Below are 22,832 nucleotides of genomic sequence, written 5' to 3' on the forward strand. Positions count from 1 at the left end.
TTATCCCTTGTATGTGATAACTATTTTACAGCTTTCACACCTTTTCTGTGTTGAACATATAATGACGATCAGTCACAATTTATGGCAATCAAAATGTTTTCCGCAATCAACTTGTAAATCAGCACTGTAAACATAAAACAGTCAAACAAATCACTTTTTGAAAGGGCTAGGGCCTGATCACCAATTAGACACAGCAAGAACAATCAAAGCAAGGAGGCACAGCTGTGGTAAAGTATGACTGTAAATATGACTTTATCAGACCCCAGTGGAATAATTCATCCTTTATCATGCCAGAGGCTATGTTTATTGAAAATTTCATATGCAGCCAAGGTTAAAGAGCAAAAACTGTGTGCTGCTATAAGCTAACAATAGTTAGATAGGTATTAGATGGGAGAATGCTACACAATGACCTATCACAGAATCTATCATCAGCACCTCTAGCAGTGCATACTTTAGATGTTGAGACCAATAGATAAGATAAAGAACCACATTTCAGTCACAGGAATCACAATGACAAAAACGGAAGGTAAATGATCACACAGGGCAGACATCTCACTGTGAGGAACAGACAGTTGATCATGTGACCACAGTACCTCAACCAGGGGCCTATAATTAAGAATCAATTTAAGACATTATTGACCAGAAGGCAGGGAACACTCACCTAGAATTCAGCACCAAGGACAGAGGTAATGTAGCATAGCCACCCTCCACACAAATAGCTGTACCGCCCACACCATTATAGCTCACACTGCACAGAACTAAGTTCAATACATTGTCTCTAGACCAGAGGAAATACATGATGGGTAGAACAGTGCTGGCTGGGATTGATTTTGTTCAGTCAAGTGGAAAGTACGGATTTTCCCCAGAAATGATCTCCCTCTACTGCTGAAATCCATATTTGGTAAGACTAAATCAATAGGAAATGAGATATATGAGGAAAAAATATGTTCTAACATATGCTCGAGTCTCGGAGTAGATGTTTGAGTGAAAGAGAAGAAGCACGAGGGGGGAACAAGATGGGATGTTTTAATAAGAAGGCTTGTGCTTGGGACATTGGCTTCTTTAGATACTAGACAGTTATGCATATCACCATAGATTTACAGTTTCCATTAGGACTTTAAATGCATTTTTTTTCTAAAATGCAGTTGAAAGATTACTTGATGTTGCAAAGGTATGCAAAGTGTGATTTCCTTATTCAAAACAAAAATACCCTGTCTCAATTCTAGGGCCAACACAACACTTTCAGCTTGCCAAAAATAGAAATTTTCATCCGTCCATTTTCTGACCCTTCCCTATTCAAAAAGTCTGTCACGTCTTTATGAGTCACGATAGAGTTTGCAGATCAACCAGGATCTGATTACACGTAATTCACACTTCCACCTTTTGACATTTGTTGTGTCCCAGTAGGACACAGTTGTCCACCTGTAGCATACTCACCTGTTTCACCCCAGCGATCGGCTCATAACACAGGTGTGCGGACCACTGCACATCCGTCAGGGAGAAGTAGGTCAAGGGCAGCGTGTCCTTCAAGATAGAACCCGAGATTCCCGCAGTCTTCATCCTCCAAGCTGCGAGTCTGCAGAAACATTCAATTTGGTCAATAATTAGCTGAATGGAAAAAGTAGATTTTTTAAAGATTTTGATTAATGTCAAATCCATGCTGTCTCACTCTTTGATGGAAAAAATAAAGATGAAAGTGAAAGAAGTGATAAGAAAGTACATCTCAAATAGGAGTTATCATTGATCAACTACCATGAAACAGAATATGAAAGACAGCAAAGGGCATTCGCAGCAGCTCATCAAAGTGTGGTGCATATTTAGGTTTCTCGAGTTACAGATTGGAAAAAAAGGTAAAAGACATCCAATTTTTGTGAAGCCTGTTTAATTTGAAAACTTGTTAGGGACATCAAAGCTGAATATTTGAGATCTTGAAGTGTTTCATTCCTTTTTGGGGTTAATAGCCCATTTGGCAGCAACAGCAGGACAATTTAACACTGTTTATTCATAACAATGAAGCAGAAGCTGGGATTTTGCATTATTGGTCCACACCTTCTGGAGCAGACTTAGCACCAACTTACACTGTCATTTTACACTGATGACATACATGTAATCTCCAAGCAGAGGCTGGGCTCTGGCTTGTTTTTGATGTCTTTTTAAGCTTTTTTGTCAGACTTTCTATTTTGTCCAACTGGCTGGCAGACAAAAAGAAGACCTGAAAAAACGACCAAAAACAAGCTAGAGCCTGACCTCTGCTCGGGGGGTACTTAGAACACATATTTCATGGTATCTAAGGTGACTAATTACAATAATTGATGCCGTACCCCCATGATTGACAGCTGGGACACAGGTGGACAGACTGCAGCCGGCGCCAGTCGGAGACCACGTGAAAGATTCAGACACACGTTCTGAGACAACAGTGCCGCCAGCCTCCGCACCAACCATAGATCAACTTGACCCAACCTACGGAATAAAGGGAAACTTGATCATGAAGCATGGTAGGCCGACAGCGGAAGTTATCTGGAGAGTGATGGATGAATGGTGCACAGGTGGACGTACAGCACACAGACTCTCAGGTCAAGGACATAATTACACCACATCTGGGACTTAAGATAAGACAAACATACGCTCCACTGGGGACAAATCCTGGTTGACTAAGATCACTCTAAGCATTGGGCCGAAACATCGTTTTGAGATCAGACCAATTTGATTGCCTGTTTCTTAACTTTTTGAGGAAAAAAAGGAGATATAGGCAAGAAATTTCAGCAAGTGTTTAGGGTGGATATCTTGTGATGTATGCTCTCAACTGTGATTACTTGAACATTGGTTCTGTAGAAAGAACTTAAGATTTGTAACAGCTGTCTTGAAGAAGATATCAACATTAAAGTTAAGCTATTTCATTCAATGCTGTGGTCTAGAGGCTATGAAAATATGATGGTCAACACAATCTGTATGTCACAATATTGCAATGATAATCATCTTACGCATGCTGAAATTTCATACGTTTTGTTCATCAGTAATGTTTCAGTAATGTTTCATTGGCCCACATTTAACCATCAATTCTTTGGTCCTATAGGGTTGGAAAGTTTGAAAAAAAACATGAAGGCTCATTTGCATTCAAACCATATATAAAGGCTATAATTAATGGCTCTGTAGCATATTCATTTGGCTCAGCTTTTCCGATGAGAGGAATTGAAAGCAACTTCATAAGGAAGTTATGAAGGAAAGTGAAAATTAATTTGTCTACAGGACGGGCGATCCTGGCAATGACTGATGGAGATGTCAACGGAGTTGTCTCACGCTCTGATAATGTTTCAACACTATGACACAGACAAAATGCTTAATTCATTACTAAGGGTAAAAGTGGACACTTGCTCTGATTGGGGATTACATGCATGAGGAAAGAGCACTCTAACCTTTAGAGATACTATCATTCAGGTTACATGCCTTGGCATCAATTCAAGCATCAGATCAACCTCCGGTATTTAACCTCCAAACACCAAATGAGGACATAGCTTACTACGACAGTTTTGTGCAATTGTTGCGACATCATTGGTACAAAGAACAAATCTTTCTTAAGTTATCCATCCTCCATTGGAATTGACACAGATTCAAAATTGGACACATGATTCTATCTTACAGATGACTCGCTAAGTATTGCAGGTGATTGAGAATTGAAGTCAGTAAACATATTTTGACTCTCCCTACAGCTCAAGATTACCTGAAACTGTAATCATAATTTTTATGAGAAAAATGCAATATTCTTTGAATCCACTGTCTATTGCTTCTCTTCTGAATCATTCAAAATTTAAATCTTAACTTTGGTATATCTTTCAAGGAAGGCCAAGCTATCGTTGAGTAAGAGTGCCATAAAAACCTTTAGCAACAGAGTTGTTTGTGTAGAATGTGCCAAATGTATCATTGAAATATCATTAACATGAACAGGATGCTGAAGGTTCAAGTGTAAGCTAAACAGTAGAACCTAACCAGAGATATTCTTGCTCTCTCAGTTGACTCTTTTGCCTATACAAGCAGACTTTGTGGGAGCAAGATTTGGCATTCACAGAATCATTTCCAAGAGCAAAACAATGACTACCAGTATCCGTTGGACTGAAAAGCTTTAAAGTTGACATACTTCATGTACTTAGACAAACTTGAAAGCATAGTGATTGGCTAAGACCTCAAACTAATCAAGAAGAAGGGATATCAAGGTTTAAGAAACACCTTCAAGACACTTTCAACAAAGATTGTTGTATTTTAGCAAGACATCTATAGCATGGCTTCCATCTGGAGTCTTTGACATGATGAATAGCTTGTAGGTTCCTTGTGATCTTTGCATAAAGGGCTAGAGCTACCATCATAAGTGATGAAGGTGTCAAAAACCCCTCAATTGCCCTTATGCAACTCTGACAATGATAGATCCCCCTGGTCTACATGATTTATGGGAGGGTGTGGTCGGTGCCCAGGGCTCTTATCTGTCTTTTGGTTTGACCTTGCCAGTGTCAACATGACAAAATAGCAGGAAAACTTTATAGTCATCATCAGAATGTCTGATATTCCATGGTATGAATGAATGAATGAACTTTATTGATCAACAATCGTACATGGTACAATGTATGGCATTAAATCAACAATATGAACCAAACTTTTGTATCCTGAATTTGTCAGCTCAAAGCAACCACTGTTGCATCATGCTATTTTTTATAGAACTGTCACCTATATTCAGTGACAGGAATCTAGGAAACATACAACTAGAAACAGTTGTATCATGTAGAATGCTTCCGTAGGATGTAGGCTGCTTCAATAGACCTTCTGCGTCATGTCCTGAAAGAGTTTTAACAGTGAAATAAAGGTGACAGGTTTCAACTTTCATCCAAGCTGAAGATGACACTGCCATGATGGTTCCTTTACAGAAAATGTTTGCCATATCAAACTCTATACATCTGTGCTAAATCACATCATCTTATGCCAAATTAAACAAGCTTGAGCTAAGAAGCTTGCGATGAACTAGACAAAGAGGAGAGAATTGAAGAAAGACTAATTGCAGCTGCAGGGTGTCCAGACTAATGCAGCCGCAGAACACAGTGGACTACTACTGTAACACTAAACAATCCTTTGGCCCATTTAAAAGCAAGCTTATTATTCAAAACTAGGATACACTTTCCTCAAAGGTCATTGGGAGCAACACTAGTCATTACCTATGACACCCTTGAGGTGTATGCAGTGTTTGACCCTACACAGCTGTCCTCCATGTAGCGTATGACATATCACATTGTCAATACACGGGTCCATCTGAGATGAGTCTGTGTCATCTTTGCTCCCTCCTCTCCGCAGCTGTGACAGTTGACAGAGAGATTACAGCATGTTTAGTGAACAGAATCAATAGAAGATTGCCTAAAGAGACGGGAGGTAGAAAGGTGCTTGGGACGATAGCTATGCAGGGTCGAACACTACACAACCGATATATGGATGTCCTGACCTGTATCATATATAGCATGTACAGAATGACTGACTAATAATGCACAATCATGTACTGGTACTGTATGTCTGTAGTTCTAGTCTAAGAGTTCTGAAGAATAGAAACTGTATTTTTTAATGTGTGAATGATAATCAATACATAACCGACAAAAGAACAGGCTATAAACGGAGTATGAAGAGTGATTAATAACATTTCGACTTATAGACTTTGGCCTACATGGCCCAAATTGCACATATCAAGCGCTGACAACTAAAAATTTGATCCAATTGGAAGATCAAGACAAACGCAGTGTGAAAGTCCCATAGCAAACTTTAAAGATGAATAGTTCCAAACACTTGAAAAACATCTCTTAGATAGCTAGCTTTTCGCTTTCACAACTGGCACAAAGCTGCCTTCTTCTTGCCATTCATCAAATACCCAACTTTAAGAACTCTTTTAAATCCATTCTTACTTTGCTTGAAAGGTGGGAGAAAGATGATACCCACCACCTTTTACACCGAGTCGACCTATGTATTTCACTCTGCAGCAGAATGTCCTTGGGGGCATAATACATCCCCATCATTCATTAAACAGTCAATGTTATCACACGGTTCCACATTACTACCAGGTTTACACCCCCATTCAGCCGATGGAGCAAACGACAAGTCCGACAAAAGAGTGCATGCCGTTTGCATAGGATTATGATTACCAGGTGGAGGGCAAAAGTAAATGAACCGTCAAAGTTAGAAGGAAGAATTTATGAGGTGCTTGGCAAGGTAAGGCCGTCTTCTGTCATGTGGCATTATTGAGAGCTTTTCTGGGATTGATGATTGATGAGCTAATGGTAGCACTTGAAAGAAAACTTGAAGAAATGCTTGCAACTGAGTGATAGTTATTGGATGTGTTCAAGATTTGTGACTCCAAAGTTGGTTATAAACCGTATATGCACTTGGCTTTCAGAGCTAGTCATCTGCAGATGTATAGATTTGGAAAAGTAGCTTTGCAAGAAAGATGTTGAGCTACTGTGCAATATTACAGATACACAGATTCAAGTCCTGGCCTCTAAAATGTACTTTAACCACCAATGGCAAATAGCCTAAAAAAATGTTGGCTCTACAAGGATGGCTCTATGGATCTACAGGGTATGGCATATGTATTACCTAAGCAGTAGGGATTCAACAGGTGAACCCAATTATACAAGTTTTAATCAATTTACCTTCATACCAGTGCAGGCATTCAGAGTAGCACACAAGAACCTGATGCTTATTTCCTAACTGCTTCGGTAGACAGCAGATCTGCTCATCATACATCTTTTCAGGTCCGTTCTGTTAAACCTGCAGAAATATAAAAAGAACTTTCATTCACATGTCCAAAGATGAATCATTTTGTAAAGGTGATATAAGGTGCTATATCGTACTTATTTGTTTTTTGCACCACTAGACTAAGTGTGAATACACTGGGTCTAATAAAAATGAATGTTGCACGAATAAGTATTCAACAAATGGACAAAACTAAATAAGAATTAGATAGATAAGAATGTTCATCTGAGTTTGTAGCTAGCATAGTGCAAAGCTAGAACTTTGTTCCAACACAAAATCTAGTGCAATCAAAATCTGTATAAGCTTGCTGGACTAAATGATGCAAAGCTGACGATACTTCCAACTTGAATACTGTGAACATTCATAAATTGTTTTGAAATACATGAAAAGACAATATGACAGTAATCAAGCAACAATCATGATCTCAAATTTTCTGCTGTATGCTGTACATAATAATTAACACCCTGTCCTTGGTGCTGAAAATCTGTAATAACACCTTTAACAGGTTTGACTACACATGGCTAGTATTCTCTTCCATCCTACAAAAACTACTGTAAATATCATGCTCACTCACACATCATGTAAAATTGCAATCATATCAGTTACTAAAATAAGGATATATACTTGTCCACCAAATTCAGCAAAGCAATGAACCAGGAAGTACAACGCTTTTGAAATAAGTGTAAAAAGATGTAACATTAGGCATAGCATAATCAGTGAGTTTCCTTTCAATACATCCCTGCAGAGCAGAAAAGAGGGGATTTGTATGGAAAATACTCCATGGAACCTAAGAACTCCGAAAGTTTTGCTTGGAGCAAGATCAAGAAATGAAAGGTCCTAAATGCACGCTCTGGAACTGAAGCTATAAAAATTTCATATAAAACTAAAAGCTTTCTAGAATGGATTTGCCACAACACATAAAACTATCTGTGCAAATAGAATAAAGATTTCTCCACATGCCATTTTTATTTGGCAAGATGTTCCTTCAAGGTGTCTTGTGACTTTGTGGTTGGTCTAAAAGGTAAAACATAATATGTGACTGAAGGCAGAAACAACATGATCTAAAATACAGTGAAGTGGGCTTTCAAAATTTGTAATAAAATCAATCCTTCCATGAACAGACAAACTTAAAGTTTTACAGAATCAGATAAAGAAATAGACTTGACTTAGGAATGACAGACAGTGATTCTGACTAACCCAATAAGGTAAAGTGTTAGCAATGTCAGTTTTATTTAGACCACATTTTGTATAAAAAAAGAAATGAAAAACTATTGCGTCTGTTGCAAACAGCATACTTCATATCTCTGGAATTATGGGAAAAATATCTTTCATGTCATGTTTTACAGTGGTGAACTTTATCTTTTGAAACATGGAACAAAATCATACGAGCATGTATTGACTTTCCATAAGTCATTGTGACAGTAAAAGTATATATATATACATGTACTTATCTTATCTGCCAGCTTACAGTGTCTGACAATATATGAGATCAGATACCTTCACATTGATATTGCATCATCATTCTTTTCATGTTATCTTGGAGTCTCTACCATTAAAAGTATAAGCACTTATCTTGTATTCTATGAGTAAACTTCAAACTGAAATACTTTCTGCAAGGGCAAAATTTACATGCTAGAGTTCAGGGCCGAAGGCATAACAGGACATCAAGACATAAAATAAGCTGTCCCTGAGCTAATAAAGACTAGACATTAATGTAACCTTCTGGCAGTAAACAGGCTCGAGCGGTGATAAACTCAGCGAGGCTTTAGCAAAGATGTTCAGGAATATATCCTAATAGACACTTAAAGGACTTATCGGCTTTGGTATCAAAGCTACAGCAGTGATAAAGGGATAACAGAGAAACACTGCAATCAGTCAAGTGACTAAACAGAGACAGTAATGTCGGAACATGGTCAGCGTAGCAGACAGTTCTACAGACAGTCTGGATTGTACTAAGATAATGTACAGGAACAAAGGTCATAAAAAGGTTAGTGTGTCAAATAAAGCATTTACGGAACAACTACTAAGGAGTAGATAGAAAATTGTAGCATTTGAAATCAGACATTACAAGTAAAGAAACAAAACAAATTACAAGCAACCTACGCAAGCCAAGGAAAACTTAGACAGATGCTGGAATTGAGGTTTTCTTCAGATTTAGTTGTACCATGCTTTTGTACATAACTTTGTCTATTTTGGCAAGGAGGACAGAGTTTGCTATAACACTTGGACAATCCAACCAATGCTGAAAAAAGTCAACAAGTGCTGACGTTGCCTTTTCACCCTTGGCTTAGGTTAAACAGTTTCTGATCTAAATTCCTCAGCACCTGATCATAGTAAATTCTTACCATTGTATCAGAATGGGGCAGTCTGCCAATGGATTTCTGTATCAGGCCTTTTGCTGGGTCTGAGATCACACATGTTCAGTTTAACTGTCATCGTAAAGTTTCCCTAAAGCCGTGAAGTACTGTAAATGCATTTAACGTTAAATTCGCATGGTTTTATTTCACGCTAAGGCAAAAATGGGGTGTTCGCGGTGGTTTTAAGTATGGGGCAGCGCTATAGTCACATACTGCTACAGTATTGGAAAAAAACATATAACCACCGCGAACAATTCTGCATTTACAGTATTCATGTTGGCAAAACGGTTAGGGTGATTGGCTCAGAACTCAGAGGTCCTGGGTTTGAAACCCGTGACATGCCACTGATGCTGTGCCCTTGAATGGCACTGAACACGACCTTCCTTACTCCACCCATGTGTAAAAATGGGTACCTGAATTCGGTTGGGGATGTAAAAGGCATTGGAAGGAGAGGATTGGGCTCTACCCTCCAATACCGTGCCCTAGACGCAGTGGATAACGTTCCCACTGCCCCTACGATGTCAGAAAAGGCTAAGGGACTATCTTTACCTTTACCTTCTAAAGTTTGTAAACAATAACGAGAAGCAACAATACATCTTTTTTTCGGCCTGTGAGCCTAGGATGTCCCCTGGTATGGCCAGAGAGCTTTGAACATTTTGGATGGACACTGGGGATTGTGATAAGACATCTTCCCATCGAACCAATCTCTGCTCATCCTACAGGCAGGATTACAGTAATACCTGGTGCAATGACGCGATCCATCAAACGTGAGCAGACAGCCACGGTACGACGTGGACTTGGCAATCTAAGTCCCACGGCATGGGAGACATTACCCCAGCACTAAGGCTGGTGTTTTCTTAATGTTTGCTACAACAACTGACACTGATGAACAACTAGGACTTATCTGCTCAACTTTTCACATCTCTGGAACATCAGACGGATTCAAGCTTCATCTAACAGTATCATCAACTTTAACTGCTAGCTCAAAGGAGAGATTGGAAGGTAAACACATTAAGAGCATGCCTGCAAGATAAACACATCAAGATGATACGACTATCACACTCAGCATCGACTCCTAACAGGTAAAATGGGGCGTCATTGAAGATAAGATGGTACTTAATGACTTTCAGACCCATCTATGAAAGTCTCATGGATGACACAAATGCTTAAGCAGATTGGATCTAAATGGCACAGACTGAAGGCATGTATCACCAAGTTATAAAATGTCATTCTGAACTTCTAGTCCATCTGAGTGGAGGGAGTTGAGAATCCTGCTTTGATAGATCTTATGATGCGGTTATTTTATTACAGAGTTTTTAGAATTTTCAATGCTTCAGAAGTTGGGCAATAAAAGGCCAATTCAATTACTTTCTACATAGGAAATTATGGGTTTGGTAAGGCTTAAAGAAGGAAAAAGATAAGAGAATCCCTACCTACCGACCCTATTTTTTCAGTGCCAATCGAAATTTTTTTCTAAGGCCCCATGAGGACACATGACGGATTAAGAGCTTTTCTTACTCTTTCTTCGTTTTAACAAAAACGAGTTAACACTGAGAGAAAACTGCAACATGATATAATGACAAATAAAATGTAAAGGCAAAAGTGTAAAGTTGATCTTTCCCTGCCAATGTGCTGATGTGAAGTAAGTGCATTCACAGATGCACCCACTTTGTGTTAAAGGTTACAAAGCCTTTCTGCCAGCGTCCATGCAGAACTGAAGTACATGTACGAGAATTTATGATAATCCCTGCGTGCGTATGGCACATTCCACCTGGCACAGCACAGAATTTAGCAGGACTTTGATTTCCAAAGTTTACAACCAAGATATTGAGTTGTACAAACTTTATGGTCTTGTACGAGAGTCAAGACAATCAATCTAGGCTCACCGAGGACGACTGAGGAAATGAATGGTGCTCAGGGGAGCAGTAAAACTGCCCATACTGAGAAACACAGATCCCAAAGGCTATTGCATTTAATGTCAAATCATCCACATGCTATAAAGAACAAGCTTAGATCAGGCAGTGTTGCAGCATTTTTCACATGAGCACCAGAGGGAAGAATAAAGAGGCCTGTACTTTGAAGTCTGCATTCTAGATGGTGCCCTGGACCGTAAGCATGTGGTAGAAGTGAAAGACAAAATACTACAGGATAAGATGCATATAAAAGCATATTTCCAAGACAGGTAAAGCTGTGGAATGATGTTTTCTTGCAGCAGTGTTACACTATACACATTACTTAGTTGTATAATGTAATGATCCATTAAAGAAGGTGCTAGTAATTTCTAGTGGTGAACTTAACAAGATAAGGGAAAGAAAGATGTCACAGAAAACATTTTGTTCCTGTTTGTGATCCACTACAAAATACCAGTATTGTCACACTTGAGTTACATATGAAGCAGTGAATCATTGTGCAAAAGTAAGACAGCAGTTCTGCATTTAGAGTAGGTATATTAGTGCAATCTGTTTGAAGACCAGATTGGTTTGAGTCATTAGAAAATCAGGCATACACTCATTCTTTACAAGATCATGCTTGTGGTGTGGTTCACTTCAAACACAGGTCTGAGGAAAAATATTCCTTCCAAATTATTGTAGCATACATGATATACATAATGTACCAATGGCGTGCCAGTAGCATACATATGAGGATTCTACACAACATGCAGGATGGAATGCTAAAGCACCAACCTTGAGACAAAAGAAAGGTTTACTAACCACAACGCTATACACCAAATTTATATCCTTGTTGCAGCTTAAATGCTATTTTTCCTGTACCATTTCCTCCCAACAACAGGTTATTTACCGGGCTTAATTTTTCAGACAGACAGTCTGTCTATAAAAGGTGGAATGTAGAATGTTTCTCCCTCCAGCGATTGTTACCGCAAAATCAATGTCGGGAAAATCCTGCCGTAAATGAAACTGTCATTTAGGAACGCAGGGCGACCCTTGAGGCCAAGCTTCACGAACTGATGAAGCTACTTCTGATGTTGTTTTTCACCTGGATGTGGCTGGAACTGGAGATAACAGGATGTTTCCTACAGCTGTAATCCCTGCTAGAGGAAACTGCTGTGGGCAAGCAGAGTCTAGAACCATTGGGGATAACCAACAACATGTCCTGTGTTACTGCACATATGCTTACTTCATTATCCTGGGAAAGTTCTTCCTTTATTTACGATTTTGAAATTGGGATATTTGTAGGTAGATGGGCCATTGGAGAGTAAGCCTATTTCAAGAGTTTTGTTGGAAACATGTCCGGATGTGTGCAAGAATGACAATGTATACAATCACCTTAAAGTCTTACTATTATCAGTAACTATCATACCTTTCTACCTTGTTACAAGATACATCAACAAGCATAACGTTAGATGAAGAGCAAAAGTTCAAGATTGGCAACAACTTGTAATAGCATCTACCCAACACAAAACACTGTACTGTTTCTATATATGCATGGAAAATACATGATTGCATAGAGCACACAAATGTGAAAACCAAGGAGCTGACTTTGTTTGGCCTAAGAGTCATTACTGCACAATAGCTAAATTATCATGACATATTTCTTCAAAGCATAACATGGTAGGAAACTTCTAACATAACAAAACTTGTAACTGTCATACTTGTTGATTGCTATCTAGGCTTGCAAGTGAAGCTTGCTCACAATCATTATTTGTTATCTGTAGCTCTGGCATCAAGCCTGCCTCCTACAGTTGTTATTGCAGCTTAGTGCAGAAGACTACAAGACTGGACTTGATCTAATACATAGTAATGAGCAAGCAGCCAGACAGTACTCATACAGGACAGATTCCATACAGCGCTGTGTCTGTCCAGTGTGGCAGTACCTCTTCCCACTACTTCCTATCTTGGGACTATTCTTAGACTACCGATTTCTTCTCAGACTGATCTTTTATACTGTACCATACTTGCAAGTGAGCTGCACAAAGCTTCAGGTTCACAGAACTGAAAGCAGTAATAGCACTGCATGGAGGTGCGTGGAGTTAATGACCTCACACCATGCAAACTAACTTTTCCATTAGCAGATTCACTTCATCTGCAGCCCCATCAATAATGCTGCAAAGGTCTGCAGCACACGCACACAGCATAATCTCAGTTCTACAAATTTTGGTAAGGTTGTACTTAATAAAAGGTCACGCTATGATACGATATGAATACTTGATCCAATCCCATGAACTCTTGTCTTGCTTCCAAAGCATTGCCTAGAATTGATTCTTTGTGCCATTAACGGCGCTCTAAAATTACTGCTCGGTGTGAGCAGGCAGTCAAGCACAAGTTGGTTATTTGCAAACAACAGAATCGATTCTTTTGATGCCCGACTTCGAAAACTATCACACTCTTTTGTCTCCCGTTTGCTTTGTTCTGAGAATATTATCATACAGACACTCGTTCATTCCGAGTCATTCTACTACAGCACATTCTGTCATTATGTCAACATTGTTTTTAAAAGATAGACAAGTATAGGTTAGTTATATTGTATTGTATTTTTTTATGTAGTCTTTCTCCTTTGTGTGTTGTATGATATGGGCCAGGTGCCTGAATTAAAGTTGAAATAGATAAATAAAATAAATAAATAAATAAGGCACATGCACCCCACAAGACAATGATACACATGGGACATAGCAAGTCTACGTAGGTCTCTATTAAAGCTTCTGCAATGTTGAAATAGATAAGAAATAGTATGAAATTCTTCTGACAGGTTTGGGGATCATTCTCAAAGCCCCTGTCACACAGTCAACAAGCTTTGAGCGTATTTGTTGATTGCCAGAAGGTTACCAAATCTCAAAGTTGCCTCAGTGTCAAAAGTAATTTCTCGCCTGCAAATTTACCTTTTGGCACATTGAACAGGACCCATTAACCTACAAACAGTCTAAAAGTCGTGTGATAATCGTGAGAATAGTGGACATTGTACTGCTGAAAATGTCATTTACAGTTTGCAGACTCATCTGCCTATCAATTTTCCTGCTGTACATGTGACAGGAGTATATTAAAGACAGCATAATGTAAAACATAAAAATCATACGTACATGTATAGGAAAGATTTTCTGCCTGCAATTAGCAAATCTCACATCACAATGACTGATGGAGCTTTGCCTTAACTGTTTCTAACATTGTTTGACATCACTATATATGCACAGCACTTCCTTTTGATTATGATCACCTTTGCATTCAAGAAACATGTCATGCAGTCCTCTATGACATTTTTGGGAGATTCAAAGAATGCCAGACACATAAAACTGCCAACTTCTTGCCATTACTAGAAGGCACTCATCAGAATATCAAAAAGGCAGTATTTTTTGTGTGAAGTTTTTGTGTTTGTTTCAACCCTATGTTCAGCTCCATTTGTTGAGACAACAATTGCTTTCTCATCCCTCAGTCCCAACATATCCTATCGTTCATAACTTGTAGCCCCCAGTGCATGGAATCCAATGCTCCACCCCACTCCCCTAATGCACTGAAAATAAAACTTTCACAAAGAACATTAATCAAGACATGTAGAATAGCTTCCAACAGGTTTCATCTGACACGCTCCAGTTGATAATGACATGTTCATTCAGGTGACAATGTTTTGCAAGGACTTCCAAATCTAAATATTGCCCGTGGGACACCTTAACAACTTCTCAAGCCCCACCTGACTCGTAAAACGGCAACCTTATGCTTAATAACACGAGACAAAAGACCAAAGTTAGCAATTTTTGCCCCTCGGAAGCCTTATCACCCTCTCAAGATGCAAAATGATGATGAGACACTTCATTTGTGTTGACGGATCAATCAAAACAATTTGTCATTCATTGTTTGGGGAATAAAATATGTCATTTTTTATTAGGAAATGAGTACTCAGGGAATTAGCATGGCCCACAATACATTCTATAGGTCTAATGAGACAGTCAAGGTCCCTTTGAAATTATCCATTCCATGACAAAATTTATTTGCCAATTGCACTATTTCTTTATTGAATAATTTAAGAAGCATAAAAGCATAAATCTTTTCGTACCCATCAAGTAAATCACTAGCATTATTTTGACTGCCACTAATAAGACAGCCTGTATTGTTCACGAGCTCTTAAACTTGATGCAAACCATTAAATAACAGATATTCCCATATCGTAAAGTATAAAAGGGACCAAACCCAAACCCTGCTATCAGCCGTGACCATGCCCCGTGATTTATGGCGCTGGGTCACGTAAAAGGTACAAAATGGTTTGCCATGGTCTCCGGGGAGACATCCACTGTTACCGTGGTAACCCCAGTGATACTGGTTTCCTCTGCATATTGAAAACTTGACAGGCCATCATCCTTATCTGAGGTATGATGGATACCAAACATTGGACTGCACCACTAATGGGACAGGGAAGGTCTCTCCAGGGAGTCATCATACCTCTTCCTGCATCATTGAAGTTTGAGTGCTTTACACAGGATATCTATTTCTGGCCTCATAACTATTGATCAGGTAGGTTTTGGTGTCAGCTGTTTAGAGTAGCGCAGACAAAGGAAATTTTTTCTAGAGCACAGGGAGGTCCTCATGGGATTGTTGTTGTGAAGGTGTATTCATGGCAGTGGGTTGAAGGTCATTGTTTATGTGCAGGGCCATACTTTTATGATGTAAGATATAGGTTAGGATGTAATGGGGTAGGAAAACATAGGTCTGTTCTAGGGAAAACCGAATAAAGGGCAAGTTGGCATTTTCAAAACCCTCCTTCACACCCTTGTTTTATATCAAGTGACCTATGAATTATTTCATATATCAGAATTACACTTGGAACTTGGCATGCATCTCAGTAAAAGGCTTGAATAAAATGAAAAAATTCAAATATTTCAAAATAAATAAGGTCAACAATGTCCTGAATATTGATTGTTGATAAGTATTCTTCACAATAGATGACTAACCATTGTCTACTGAACTTTGGACTTCAACAGTGAGTGATGCTGTGACTGTTTAATCCTTAGCATAATTCAGCATTACTGTTTATTCCAGCTCACTGAACTCCAATGTCCCATGTATGGTAGATAGTCTAGTACTCTTGGTCACCTCCAGCATCTGCCAGACCACACAAACTGACACATGCTTCAGTGACTTAACCCATGGTATGGCTTGAAATAGCCTTAACCTTCATATATTCTTAGCTCTAATCATTACCAGGTCCATCTGACCATTGCAGTAGCCATTCCAAAGATTGGTGGGAATGTCAAAAGGTCCCTCTTGGAGTATCAAGTGTAGCCTAAGACCCAGTCTTGTTCAGCTTCAGCCTTCTCTGACCCTTTTGGAAAGGCAGCGATGCTTGGGGAGGCCAGATAAGACAGACTGGATCTCAGACTAGCACCTATCAGTGAAAAGGGCAACATTAAGAAGAACATAACAACAGCGTATGTAGCATTAAGATCAGCTGCTATGCGCATTTATTAGACCATGCCCTACACCATTGCTTCTATTACTCCATGAAGCCAACAGATCTTGTATCTTATGTCCCTATTAGACGGGATAATACCCCATTAACATTTAGTTTCCTTGGCAATTACTGACATTCAATCTGGGGTAATTGTTAAAGTGTGAAACTTTGGCAAAATCTAACACCCATTAGGGAGAACTACTGACACAAAATCTGACGTTGTGTCATTACCAGACTTAAAATGATGTGTTTCTGGCCCAGATTCATTTGATAGCATCGTTAGTAAGGACATTAGGAAAGCAACTGCTGGCCTGTAATGTTATAGATACATCAGTGCCACCACGTAAATGTTAATCCCTGTCCATATGGGGGAAAAGCATGTTTCGTCATTCTACGTAATTAGCTTACCCTCAATTACACTTTTACTGGTATCGTCACTTTACCTGGTGCCCACAGCCGCATGATTTATACTACACCGTGGTTACTGTGCAACAAGCTAAAAAAAAAACTGTGATATTAACGTAACATGACCTATTTACGTGCAGGAGTAGTTTAGGTCCAACTTGGGTAATCTCCACATGTCGCGGTGTATTATGCCAAAGCCTGTTCTCATGAGAAACAAAGAACGTCATAAGTATGATCCTCTCTCTTTTATACAAAACATTTAAGAGGGCTTACGTCCAGCGACATAACAGAACAAACTCCTGAACCAGTAACAACAAGTTGCACGGAAGCGTCATGCATGACGCATTTCATATGTAATTCGACACCGCATATTTTATCATGTTTTTCTAACTTACAGGATAGCTAGTATCTTTTTAAAGTAGCTGACGTTAAACCTTTCTTTGATATGCAGACTATCCATGTTGATTCGAGGTTTGAAACTCTTGCCAGTTTTAGGAAGGTTTGATACAACCTAGCGACCCCCGCTCAGATGATATATTTTTGTACGGCATAACATCATGGCCATGCGTTTATCACGTGAACGCCACGTGCTGATGACTTCGGGGAAATTGACAATACAAAAATTATTTTGTTCCATCGCGTCGGGCAAGCGGAGGGACAAACATAGTGACTTTACTATCATTTGTCTGTAGACTACTTTCGACAGTTACTGTGCATTTTTTTCCGGTCTATGTTCTTCAAGCATAGCGCTAGAAGGGAAAATACTGAGGTGGACGATAAAGGGTAAGCCTAGCTCAATTCTACACCATATACCCCAGTATAAATACATGCTCGCACGGCGTTAAACAGGTGGAGAAAAACTTACAGACCATGCATTTTCTTGTTAGAAGAGCTGATATTTCTACCCATGGGTTAAACATTTGGCTCTGTCCGCGCGGTTTTAGGATAAATAACGTTTTGAATAAATCGGACGTAAACTGGTCATGTTACGTTACATTCAACTGGCACAAAGTTGAAAATCAAAGGCAAATATAGTAGTTCAAGAGTCACATATTGTCTATTCAATAGTTAGATTGTTCATGTATCTGTCTTTTAAAAAAGAGAAGGAATTTTGTTCCCCAAAAATTGGTATAGTACAGTAAGATCATGAGATTCTGCTACAATGTTAACTAGCTTGTAGGTTGACTGATTTTGGCATGTTGACAACTTTTCAGAAGTCAGCAAAGTTTCTTTAATCCACCGGAATCTACTTCACTTTAGCTAAAGGTTGTCAAAGGCATCCCTTTATGACTACAAACCTCAGCAATCAATCTCAGATACAATCTTTTGACTTGTTTGGAGGAAAGTTGCCCCAGAAGGGTTGCCCTTAACACCATTAGTGGACGTTGATTGACTGAGTAGATCTTGAGTTCCAAAGGCAGAATCCCCTTCTGAAACATTCATACAGCCATGGGGACATGTTACCTGTCCAGGATGGATCATCGTGTCATCTATTTGTCAGACATGACAGATGACTTATTCTTAAGGTTTTCTCCCCGGATAGAACAAGATTCTAGGGATATTCAAGTTCTTTCACAGATAAGATGGTAGTAATATCTGCAATAGATTTTGTCAGAAAAATACAATGCATTTTCTCCTTAGAGGAAAGTTTGATACATGATGTGAGATTGCATTCCCCTGTTATTTGCCAAGACATGTTAAAATAGAAAGTACTTGCACAAGACAAGGTGGTAAGGTGGTCTAAGGCGGCAAGTTGGTCGTGTGGTTAGGGTCGTTGACTTAGAATCTAAAGGTTCTGGGTTTGAATCCCTAGCAGGCCCCAATGTTGTGTTTTACACTGCACAGGTTACAGGGAATATCTAACTTCAGTTATAGGGAAATCCTCTAGGATGGGACATGAAGCCAGAAGTCCTGTGTTGGAGTAGAGCCACAACTCAAGGACGTTAAAGAACCCAACACACTTATCAAAAAGAGGAGGGGTTCATACCGGTGTGATTGGATCAAAGCTATCAAACCTACGTCTGATCTTAGACAGCTTGTACCTAGTGTGCAAGACTGGTGTGTTATGCCCAAAGGCATTTAACAGTTATGCAGATCAAACACTCCATCTACAGGTACTAGTTGTTAAGGTGTAAGGCCATGTTGATTCGGTTATATGGATTACATCCGCGCTAGCATCAATATCCATCTGTTGACATTGTAAATTGTACAAAGCAGCTGCGAAATAAGCAAATATTATGCCATACGTCACAAATAAAATGTAGCAGTCAAAGAAGAAAATGTGAAAGAACAAAAATGAAGACTCTGTTGTTCGGTATTTTTGCCAGACTATTTTTTTCAACACGCTTGAATCAGTTTTGGTGTTCCCAGAGGATGTCATCCATATAATCAAATCAACATGTGGTCTAGATAGTAATAGATAGCAATCCATTCTTTTGAGTGGCCACATTAAATTTGACCTGAGCAGGGGAAACATTGACCATGACCCTGCTGATCCTAAAGCTGACCCCACTGATAAGTATGTCAGAGTAGCCATCCTTCCCAAATTGCCACAGAAATAGTTCCACTTACACAGGATATCTGTTTCTGGCCTCTTAAACTATTGATCAGACAGGGTTTGGTGTCAAACATCTATAAAAATCTGTAAGCATGCTGCACTTCATCTAAGCCTACCATCCAGTAGTAGACACAGACATAACGTTATAGATAGACACAGTTTTTCAAGATTTTTTACAACCAGCAAGGATCGGCCAATGTGTTGCTGCTCGGCTCTTTTAGGGATGATTGGCACTTAATTTAGATTAGTTCTGACGGTTGACGGGCAGGGAAATTGGTTACCTCTGCCAAGTCATAACTGCCGCACCGACACATGATCACAGTGATGTAGGTCAAGTTGAAAAGTTGCAAAATCAATGCAGAAACCTGATTGGCTGCGACGTGCATGACACGGGCTGCAGAACTGACAGAACCACCTCATGATATGCCTGGCCTTTGCTCTTCAGTTCGGAGCAAAACGTTGTCCCATTCTTGACACATAGAGGTAGGTGTCGAATGCTAATTCGAAAACAGCTGTCAACTGGCCATCATGGATGAAGTGTCAAAGCAATACGAAGACTGGAAATGAAAAGTATGCAATAACGAAAGGTACATCCCCCAGAAAGGTCAACCCTCCTTCTGCTCTTTAAAAGTTCAATGCAATGATTACATTTCTGGGTTCATTCGATTTTAACTTTAACCACATCGAAAATGTTGACAATCCCACCTTCAACTTCTGCTAATGTTACAAACGGAGTAGCTTTAAATAATTCAATGTTGATATATTTTGTCACATGAATGGATCATATTTGTTCCCTGTGCCATCTCTACTGTTGATTGCTCAATCACAGGTCCATACATGACCAATGACATAACCCATGGAGCAGAAACTAACACGAGTTCAAAAACAAATCTTGAAGTTGACCACAAAATCGATATTTATGAATCCTTGTTTGATCAATCAAACCCAGAGGACAAGATAATGATTTATAGATTTGTAATTAACTAATCTATAATAGCTAAGAGATATTATCAAAATTGATAAAGCTGTGATCAATAAGTCAAAAACTGCCAGACAATGCTTGTACGTTAGGTAAAGCTACCATGCATGAGGTCAACAAGATGAACTTTCTTGTGCAATTAGTATTTTTGAGTCCTGCTGCTGGTGTAGAATTTTACTTTCTTTGAAACTTTGAAACTTTATTGAAAATACTACATGGCAGACTGGAACGGCTGAATTGGGTAGATATTTACAAGTCAGCTCACGTTAAAAACGATATCATTACATAAAAAATTTAGTTTATATGAATTGTGCAATTTTAAAAACACATTCAAGTAAGTTTTGAATATACAACACAAAAATTGATGCAAGGACAAATGACACTGTAGACATTGAAACATTTGTGACAGCATTGTGTTGTTTGATACAATGCAGTTGAGAAAAGAAGGGAACGTTATCGAGATCAGTCACTTGTTCAGCAGAGTTTTAGAATAGAATCTGTCCCGATCCATTCTGTACATGAATGAGTCTCTGCATAGCAAGCAATATCACTGGTACCTTCATCATCAAATTTTATGAGAAAGTATGGACTAAATGTCCCACTTGTGCAAAGTTTTGTGACAAACGAGGATATGATATGATGAATACTACGGTGTTCAATCTTTCCTCCCATTGACTTGATTGTATAGTGACCGAGGTCCTTGAAATGGCAGGAAAATTTGAGAACTAGGGTCATAATATATCGTCTTGTCTTTAAATGTGGTGGGAGATAGATGCTGATTGCCAAGCTTTCCATACAAGTGCTGAAACTAGCATGATGAATGAATGCTGGGGAATCTAATCAGGTGCACCAAACGAGAATTTGCCAAATTGCAATTCCTGTTTGTCATGATTGATGCTGAATGCCAAAGTTATGGCCAACTGTAATCATCCTAACAATAGCAATCCTTCTTTGTGTAATGTTATATTCTCAATGAGTAATGCTGTAATCTTATAGGCTGTAAGTCAGCCAAGCAGTACATGCATACAATGGGACAGGGAAGGAGAAGGAAAGGGAATACTGTTTCAGAAAAGTATCATCCTGTGAAACTTAGTATTGGGGGAAATGGAGAATTGAGGAAATGGGAGGGGGGTAAAGTAACAGCTCAATAATAGCATTATTTCTACATGCACTACGAGTTTAGATGGCTAGAGATGCATCTATGCTCTGCCTTTCAGACCATTTCTTTTTGTTTGTGATGGGTGGTTGAAGGCAGCTGACCAGAATGCAAAATATGCAATGTCATGTCTAACAGGTGCCGGATGGACATGTGGAGATCTACCGAGGAGGAATACCTACATAGACAATATCTGAGAAAATTCTTATGAGAGGAATGTTCAGAATCTTTTCCAATTGCCAACATGTTGCACACCTTCACAAAGTTGAAATGCTCAACTTGGACGTAACAGGTTCAACTAGATAGGAGCTGCTGTAGTAGACCAAAGTCCATTCGCCGCAGCGTTTGATCGCCTTTCATGCCAAGCCCTGGATTATGTCCAATGGCAGGACGGCCAGGAAAATTGCTTGGTTGGACGATATCACATTGCACAGCCTTGGATTGGCAGTACAATTACCTACACAGGTGATCACAGATCTTATCTAGAATTGGTACTGGGTTCTGAGGGATTATTCTTGCTGGAGAAATTCAATAACGTTACAGTGAAGACTTTGTATCCAATGATGAATCTTACTGTCTAGCTAGAGAAGGGAGAGGCACCTGTGACTGGTGATACCCATCATATGGGACTTCCTTCATCTTCAACCAAACAGGTTATAGCCAAAATTGGGTACAAGTACACCTGGTATTTTTCACATAATCTCTGAATAGTTGTTGTAGCTTCCAACTCTTCATGAACATTAAGAAATTCAAAGAAATCTTCCTTAGGAATTCTCAAAGTCTTTCATGCAATTGAAAATGCCATTGAAGTGAATAAGCATACTATAGTATTACATTTTTTTATAGTAGTCTTCAGGGGCCTGAAATAAATATTGGTTCCATGCCAACAGATGTAAGATATGATTCTATGCTTAAGATTCCAGCATGCAGCTGCTAGACTGACAAATAAGCCATGTCCTGTAATTGCTAATGCTATGAAGACAAAGGACCCCAGTGGCCATGCGCTATGTGTTTTGACCTTGTTTGTGACTTGTACACGGACTGCTGGGTGCTAACATTCCCAAAAAGAAATGGGTATACATTACAATACATGATTTTACAGTCTTAAAATTCTTCAATAAAAACATTCTGTTGTTGATTGTTACAAGCTTGACAGCCTGAGGCTACTTTAATCTTGAATGTGCTGTTCATAGTCTACAACACAACACAACA

The 22,832-nt window shown here is 39.1% G+C and overlaps 1 long non-coding RNA gene across 1 annotated transcript in view; it reads right to left on the bottom strand.

Annotated features, from left to right (window-relative positions):
- The window catches only part of LOC136435455 (uncharacterized), a 242,786-nt gene that overhangs the window by 50,386 nt on the left and 169,568 nt on the right, over positions 1 to 22,832 (bottom strand). Inside the window, exons 6-8 of the long non-coding RNA XR_010755844.1 lie at positions 6,672 to 6,789; positions 2,322 to 2,460; positions 1,438 to 1,576 (exon numbers count right to left, since the gene is read on the bottom strand). This is a non-coding gene — a long non-coding RNA (uncharacterized lncRNA). The remainder of the gene's footprint in view (positions 1 to 1,437; positions 1,577 to 2,321; positions 2,461 to 6,671; positions 6,790 to 22,832) is intronic.

This window comes from Branchiostoma lanceolatum, chromosome 5 (assembly GCF_035083965.1).
Source record: "Branchiostoma lanceolatum isolate klBraLanc5 chromosome 5, klBraLanc5.hap2, whole genome shotgun sequence".
In the NCBI taxonomy this organism is placed as follows: domain Eukaryota; kingdom Metazoa; phylum Chordata; class Leptocardii; order Amphioxiformes; family Branchiostomatidae; genus Branchiostoma; species Branchiostoma lanceolatum.